The sequence below is a fragment of the Helianthus annuus genome, chromosome 15, assembly GCF_002127325.2.
Source record: "Helianthus annuus cultivar XRQ/B chromosome 15, HanXRQr2.0-SUNRISE, whole genome shotgun sequence".
Taxonomy (NCBI): domain Eukaryota; kingdom Viridiplantae; phylum Streptophyta; class Magnoliopsida; order Asterales; family Asteraceae; genus Helianthus; species Helianthus annuus.
In genome coordinates this window covers 121,914,762-121,921,948 of record NC_035447.2, presented here as the reverse complement: position 1 = coordinate 121,921,948, position 7,187 = coordinate 121,914,762, and positions in this window count along the sequence as shown.

Below are 7,187 nucleotides of genomic sequence, written 5' to 3'. Positions count from 1 at the left end.
AACGATGAATTATTTGTTATTATGTGTTATATGCCGATTTACTTTTGTGTGTATATGTATATATATATATATATATATATATATATATATATAAACCCGACTCGAGACCTCAACCCGACTCGAGACCATGGTCTCGAGTGAACATTAGTATTGGGCCGGCTAGGCCTTGGCCTTGTAGGAATTAAACCCAACCCGGAACCCTTAGCCCAACTCGGAACATTATATAAACCCAACCCCACCTCCCTTAATCATTTTACACACCCTCTTCTCACACTCTCCTCTCATCTTCTTCACTAAACCCCAAAACCCTAAAGCTCTAGCAACCAAGACCACTCTTCTCATCCTTCTCCTTCTTCTCGGGTCAACCAACATCAAGAACCTACTCGGTTTTAGCTCGGAACCGCCAACCGGAAGCTCATTCATCGATCCATCATACCCGCACACCTTGAATCTATAGCCGGTTAGTGGTTTTAGCTCTTTCTAGATGTTCATGTGTTAGTAAGGTCACTATATGTTACCATGATTCTTGCTTGTATTAATATAGGATGATGGTATAAATTTCGGATAAAAGATTTGATGCTTGATTATGTTTGAAAAGCATGCCTAGATAACTTAGGGTGAATGTTTATGAAAGTATGTGAGTATTCGGCTTTGTGGGGAGATAGTTTTGTTTCCGGTTAACAAGGGTTTGGTTAAAGGGGATTTGGACATGATGTTGGATTGAGTGTTCATGACTTTCATGATTTGAGATTGTGGTTAAATATTGCTTGAATAACCTGATTTTGGTTAATTGTCATTTGGATACTTGTGATTGAATATGTTGAATGTGTGAAGAACAATTTGAATGTGTTATGAACATGATAAATATTTGAAATTGTGCTTGTTTGATCTGTTTTGGTTTGTAATCAGACAAGAAAACATGTTTTAGTGGAAATGGTACATATTGGTTTCATGAAAATGCATTTCCATTGGTTCGTACATATGACAGGTTCTAGAAGGTCTTCATGCACACGTAACTACGGTTGCGAGTCGCAACCTTTGGTTGCTACTCGAGACCGCACCAAGATTTGTCGAGACCTCCCGGTTGCGAGTCGTAATCAACGCGTATCGATCTGATTGCGAGTCGTAACCACAGCTGCTTTGTCGGAATCGCCGGTTGCGAGTCGGAATCTCTGATTGCGAGTCGCAACCAAAGCATGACGAACCGAGACCTCGGTTGCGAGTCGCAACCTTGGTTGCGAGTCACCTCCGTCTCGACTGGGCTGATATTGGGCCAATGTACTTGTTGGATTGTCTGTTAACTGGATTGCTTGTGTAACTGCTTAGGCCCAATAGCCCCACTGTTTGTATGTTGGACTTCCTGTTGACTGGGCTGCATGTCTACCTGCTACTGTGGTTATCTGCATTTACGTTAAGTGTGTCTTATACGTGTTTACTTGTACCCGACTTGACCCATATTTGGTAACCATGTTAGGACGTGGTGACCAACATACTTAACCAAGTAACGTATCATACCGAGCAACCCAAGGTGAGTTCACAACTTAAAAGCATGCGTCCCGGTGGTTTGGGACACGAGACTAAAACAACCCTATCCCCTTGTAAAGGGGATACCGTCTACACTCCTTCCCTAGTTATTGGGAAACAAACTTACTTTATCTTCCCTTGTATTGGGAAACCTTTTTAGTTAATTACTGTTTATACGGATTGCAACTAACGGCACTAAACGCAACTCTATCACTCAAGTCCCTACTACATAATACCGATTAGTCGCCGGTGCCAGGCGAACGGGTTATTAGTTGATAGCGCTATTTAGGTTTTACCAGCCTCACACCGTGCCATGGTATGGGATCGGTCGTGAACTAATGTACTCAGGCATCCGTCAATGATGATAGAACATTGACATCGGGGCATCCTGCGGAAACGCATTCGGTTACCTAGTGTTCGGTATTGGAAAACAGTTTAGTCGCTAACTTTTGGGGTAGCTCCCCATGGCATGTATAAACGGATAAATTAACTGGTGAAACGAGTTTTTGGAATTTAAAACTGGACAACTAGTGAACTCACTCAGCATTATTGTTGACCCCTTTACTGCATGCTTTGCAGGTGGCCAGTGACTGGAGCAGCTACTTGGGATGTGTAGTGGTCGTCTGCCCGTGTGTTGGGCATTTATTATGCTTACCTTATGAACACTGTTTAAAAACTATTTAATTATGCTTCCGCTACTTGTTACTGTTTAAACTTTAAAACCTTTAACTCTGAACTTGATATTTGCTAATTTTTATGGTTAGCAAGTATTACTTTAATATTAACCAATGCTTAGTATAATTGGTGGCTGGATCCTGGTCAGTCACGCCCCCGAAGCGGGTGTTATCCGCGGGTGGATTTTGGGGGTGTGACAGATTGGTATCAGAGCCATTGGTTATAGTGAACTTGGTTTTAAAAAGGGAAAAATCTTTTTGAGAAAAACCAGACTATAACCCGTGACTCGTGACGACACTACACTCCAAGTACAAGGCTCGACTTATCTGACCTCATAGCTCGGACCCATAGTTACTTGCTTACTTGTCTTATGCTTTCTGCTTTACTATACGTACTAGTTACCTGATTAGATAGATGCGTCTTCTCTCTTCTATCTTATTCTCGCTATGTTACGACATCACACTCATACTATGTTTTCTGGTTATGAAGACAATGAGTGGACGCGGACGAGGAAACGTCAACATGACCCCGGCTCAGTTCACTAGCCTGCTCAACACTGTGGCTGCAGCTTTCGCAGCTCACCCGATAGGTCAGCCTGCACCTGTGCAACCACGTGTTTGTACCTTCAAGACCTTTATGGATTGCAAGCCTCTTCCTTTCAATGGCACGGAGGGTGCCATAGGCCTTCTGCACTGGATTGAGAAGGTCGAAGCTGTTTTTGCTGTCTGTGAATGCCCAACTGCTAATTGGGTGAAGTTTGCTACTGGTACTCTAGAGGGAAGCGCACTTTCATGGTGGAAGGCGCAAATTCAAATGCTTGGCTTGGAGACTGCAAACGCTACTGCGTGGGAAGATTTCAAGGATATGATCAAGGAAGAGTACTGTCACAGGGATGACATCCACAAGCTTGAGAATGAGTACTACGAACTCAAGATGGTTGGGTCAGAGATTGAGACCTACACCAAGCTGTCCAACGACTATGCTGCTCTTTGTCCAAACATGTCTCGACCTATGTATCGAAGAATCGAACTGTACATCAAGGGTCTGGCTCCAGAAATCCGAAGCCATGTAACTTCAGCCAACCACACTACCATTCAGCCGATCGTTCGACTTGCTCACAAACTCACCGATCAGGCTGTGGAAGAGGGCAGGTTGCCCAAAAGGATCAGTGCTGCGGAAGGAAGTCCTAGTGACAACAAACGGAAGTGGGATGGAAATCAGGGCAAGGATGCTAACCCTACTCAAGCCCCAGCTCAGCAAAGGAAAACTGACAACAGCAAAGGCACTCAGCAACAGGGCGGCTACCGGGGAAACTACCCTAAGTGCAACAAGTGTAACAGGCACCACAATGGGGCATGTAACAAGGGTCAGTGTCAGCGATGCCACAAGATGGGGCACGAAGCCAAGGATTGCAGAAGTCAGTTCCCAGCAAGGCAGAATCAGCAACAACCCCAACAGCAACAGCAGCAGGGAAACAACAGAGCATGTTTTAAATGTGGGGCAACAGGGCACATGCGAAAGGATTGCCCTGAACTGAATCAGAATCGCAACAACAATCAGGGGGCTGGGAACAATGAGCAAAACAACAATGCTGGGAATGCAAGGGGCAGAGCTTTCGTGATTGGAGCTGGAGAAGCGAGGAACGATCCCAACGTCGTGGCGGGTAAGTTCCTACTTGATGATCGTTATGTTTCTGTGTTATTTGATTCCGGTGCCGATGCCAGTTATGTATCCCTTCGCATTAGTAAGAAACTTAAGCATTCGCCCGCATTATTAAGTTCTAAGCATACCGTCGAGATAGCTAATGGTAAGAACATCGAGGCCACGCACGTGATCCACGACTGCACCCTAGAATTGTCTGGCCATACGTTTAGTATCGATCTCTTCCCTGTCAAACTCGGAAGCTTCGACGTCGTCATTGGTATGGATTGGTTATCCAAACATCGTGCTGAGATCCTCTGTCAAGAGAAAGCAGTTCGCATACCTCGTCGTTCCGGTCAACCCCTCATCGTCAAAGGCAACAAAGGTGGAGAAGTCACAGGCATTATCTCGCTTCTAAAAGCCCAGAAGTGTTTACAGAAAGGGCACACCGCTATCCTAGCACTCGTCACCAAAACTCGCGAAAAGGAAAAGAGGATTGAAGATTTTCCTGTAGTACGCGATTATCCCGAGGTATTTCCTGAGGAATTACCTGGACTCCCTCCTCACCGTCAGGTCGAATTCCAAATCGAGCTAGCTCCCGGAGCAGCACCCATAGCTCGTGCACCGTACCGATTGGCTCCTGCAGAACTGAAGGAACTCTCTACGCAACTACAAGAACTATTGGATAAAGGATTTATCCGTCCTAGTTCATCACCCTGGGGAGCCCCAGTACTCTTTGTTAAAAAGAAGGATGGCACATTCCGAATGTGCATCGACTACCGTGAGTTGAACAAGGTTACCATCAAGAATCGTTACCCTCTCCCGCGCATCGACGACCTATTCGATCAGCTGCAAGGATCGAGCTACTATTCTAAGATCGACCTGCGATCAGGTTATCATCAGCTGAGAGTTCGTAATAAAGACATCTCCAAGACTGCATTCAGGACTCGTTATGGTCATTACGAGTTCCTCGTTATGCCTTTTGGAATGACTAACGCACCTGCAGTGTTCATGGATCTTATGAACCGCGTATGTAAGCCTTACCTCGACAAATTCGTGATTGTGTTTATCGACGACATCTTGATTTATTCAAAAAGTCAAGAAGAGCATGAACAGCACCTACGCCTTATCCTCGAACTCCTTCGCAACGAGCAACTGTACGCCAAATTCTCTAAATGTGACTTTTGGCTTCGAGAAGTCCATTTCCTCGGCCATGTAGTTAATAAGAACGGAATTCATGTCGACCCAGCTAAGATCGAATCGATAAAGAACTGGCCTACGCCTAAGACTCCCACTGAAGTTCGCCAATTCTTGGGTTTGGCGGGCTACTACCGCAGATTCATTCAGGGATTCTCAAAGATTGCACAACCTCTCACAACACTCACTCAGAAAGGCGTCGCCTACAAGTGGAATGCAGCGCAGGAATCTGCTTTTCAGAGGCTTAAGGATAACCTCTGTAGCGCTCCTATTCTCACGTTGCCTGACGGCACTGACGACTTTGTGGTTTACTGCGATGCGTCTATTCATGGACTCGGTTGCGTGTTAATGCAACGCGAGAAAGTTATTGCCTACGCCTCACGACAACTCAAGACGCATGAAAAGAACTACACGACGCACGACTTGGAACTAGGAGCAGTGGTTTTTGCTCTTAAGATATGGAGACATTACCTGTACGGTACCAAGTGCACTATTTACACCGATCACAGGAGTCTCGAGCATATCTTTAGGCAAAAGGAATTGAACATGCGACAGCGTCGATGGGTCGAACTCTTGAATGACTACGAATGCGCCATCAAGTATCATCCGGGCAAGGCCAATGTCGTGGCAGACGCCCTCAGTCGAAAGGACACCGTACCAAAGCGCGTGCGAGCACTGCAACTTACCATCCAGTCTAACCTCCCTACCCAGATTCGAAATGCTCAAGTTGAAGCATTGAAGCCGGAAAACATCAGGGCTGAGTCTCTGCGTGGATCGAGACAGCAAATGGAACAGAAAGAAGATGGTGCTTACTATGTGACAGGGCGTATCTGGGTTCCACTCTTTGGAGATTTACGCGAACTCGTGATGGACGAAGCCCACAAGTCCCGCTACTCAGTACATCCTGGTTCGGACAAGATGTACCATGATTTAAAGACTACCTACTGGTGGCCTGGTATGAAGGCCCACATAGCAACATACGTTAGCAAATGTTTGACTTGCGCGAGAGTCAAGACAGAATACCAGAAGCCAGCAGGTCTACTCCAACAACCAGAAATCCCGAAATGGAAATGGGAGCAAATTTCCATGGATTTTGTTACAGGGTTACCTAGATCTCAACGAGGAAATGATGCTATTTGGGTAATCGTAGATCGATTGACCAAGTCCGCGCACTTTCTGGCTATTAAGGAAACAGACAAGTTTTCTACCTTGGCAGAGATTTACTTAAAGGAAGTAGTTTCGAGGCACGGAGTGCCAACCTCGATTATTTCCGACCGAGACGCTCGATTTACTTCGGAATTGTGGCAAGCTATGCACAAATGCTTTGGCTCACGTTTGGATATGAGCACTGCTTATCACCCGCAAACGGATGGACAGTCCGAACGTACCATCCAAACTCTAGAAGACATGCTTAGAGCGTGTGTGATCGACTTTGGCAAGAACTGGGAGAAGCATCTACCGTTAGTAGAGTTCTCATACAACAACAGCTACCACACTAGCATTCAGGCAGCACCTTTTGAGGCATTGTACGGTCGTAAATGCCGGTCACCTCTCTGCTGGGCGGAAATCGGTGATAGTCAAATCACGGGCCCAGAGATGGTGGTAGATACAACGGAAAAGATTGCCCAGATCAGACAACGCATGGCGGCAGCTCGTGACCGTCAGAAGAGCTACGCTGATAAGCGTAGGAAACCATTGGAATTCCAGGTCGGTGACCGGGTTCTACTTAAAGTCTCACCCTGGAAGGGTGTGGTTCGCTTTGGCAAACGGGGCAAGCTCAATCCGCGATATATCGGACCATTCGAAATTACCGAGAAGATCGGTAAGGTTGCTTATAGATTGAGCCTGCCTGAAGAACTGAGTGCGGTACACAACGTTTTTCACGTATCCAACCTGAAGAAGTGTTTGTCGGATGAAACACTTGTGATTCCTTTTAAGGAACTGACGATTGACGAACAGCTACACTTTACTGAGGAACCGATTGAGATCACTGATCGAGAGATCAAAATCCTCAAACGTAGCCAGATACCTCTTGTACGAGTTCGTTGGAACTCGCGACGTGGCCCAGAGTATACCTGGGAGCGGGAAGACCAGATGAAGCACAAGTATCCCCAGTTGTTCCCAAACGAAAACCCCAGCACTGAAGCTAC